This window comes from Rutidosis leptorrhynchoides, chromosome 1 (assembly GCF_046630445.1).
Source record: "Rutidosis leptorrhynchoides isolate AG116_Rl617_1_P2 chromosome 1, CSIRO_AGI_Rlap_v1, whole genome shotgun sequence".
Taxonomy (NCBI): domain Eukaryota; kingdom Viridiplantae; phylum Streptophyta; class Magnoliopsida; order Asterales; family Asteraceae; genus Rutidosis; species Rutidosis leptorrhynchoides.
This window is the reverse complement of record NC_092333.1, coordinates 641,703,264-641,704,750: the sequence shown is the minus strand read 5'-3', so window position 1 is coordinate 641,704,750 and position 1,487 is coordinate 641,703,264.

The following is a 1,487-nucleotide window of genomic DNA, read 5'->3' as shown; positions in this document are numbered from 1 at the left end:
TTTAATTAATATTAATATTTGATAATTATATTAATTATATTAATAATAATAATGCTATTAAAATATTAATAATAATAAAAATACCAATAATAATACTAATAAAAATAATAATAATAATATTAATAATAATAATATCAAAATAATGATAATAATAATATTAATATGATAATATTAATAATAACAATAATGATAATACAATTAATAATTAGGATATAATAAATTACATATATCAAATCTCATATCTATATCTTTTATATTTGAAATAATAATATCAATAATATAGGTATTAATGTTGATCTTAATATTAATACTAATAATGTAAATATTAATGTAACAACTTTTTAACTTAAAATTTTTAATATATTAACTTCACAATTTGTTAAATATGTAATACTTAGTTTATATAATAAGATATTTGAATGTTTAATATTTATGTATTTTATATATACATTACAATACATATAATATTAATTACATATAAATGTCTTTTTAGATAACAGTTTAGTTATTTTATATATTACTCTATATTTTAAATTGTATCTTATTACTTCAAATTAATATATACACTTATATTTAGTTATATATATGTATATATATTAACAACAATTGTTCGTGAATCGTCGAACACAGTCAAAAGGAAAATTGATTACATGAGTTAAATTCCAAACTTTCGAGACCCAACATTACAGACTTTGTTTATCGTGTCAAAATCTTATAAAGATTAAGTTTAAATTTGGGCAGAAATTCACGGGTCGTCACATACGTAACTTTAAGTAAGTTTATGTAACTTGACGTAAGTTTACGTAAGTTTACGTAACTTGACGTATGTTTACGTAACTTGACGTAACTTTACGTAACTTTACGTAACTTTATATAACTTTACGTAACTTTACATAACTTTACCTAAGTTTACGTAAGTTTACGTAATTTGACGTAAGTTAACGTAATTTGACGTAACTTAACGTAAGTTTTCGTAACTTTACGGAATTTTACTTAAGTTTACGTAAGTTAACGTAACTTTACGTAGTTTGACGAAACTTGGCATAACTTGACATAACTTTATGTATGTTTACGTAACTTCACGTAATTTGACGTAACATTACGTTAGTTTACGTAACATGACGTAAATTTACGTAAATTTACGTAACCTAACGTAACTTTGCGTAACTTTAAGTAACATAACGTAACTTTGCGTAACTTTACGTAACATAACGTAACTTTACGTAACTTGACATAACATTACGTAACTTGACGTAACATTACGTAACCTTACGTAACTTTATGTAAGTTTACGTAACTTGACGTGTATTTACGTAACTTGACGTAACTTTACGTATGTTTACGTAACTTGACGTAACTTTATATAACTTTACGTAACTTTACATAAATTTACCTAAGTTTACGTAAGTTTACATAATTTGACGTAAGTTAACGTAACTTGACGTAAGTTTTCGTAACTTTACGGAACTTTACTTAAGTTTACGTAA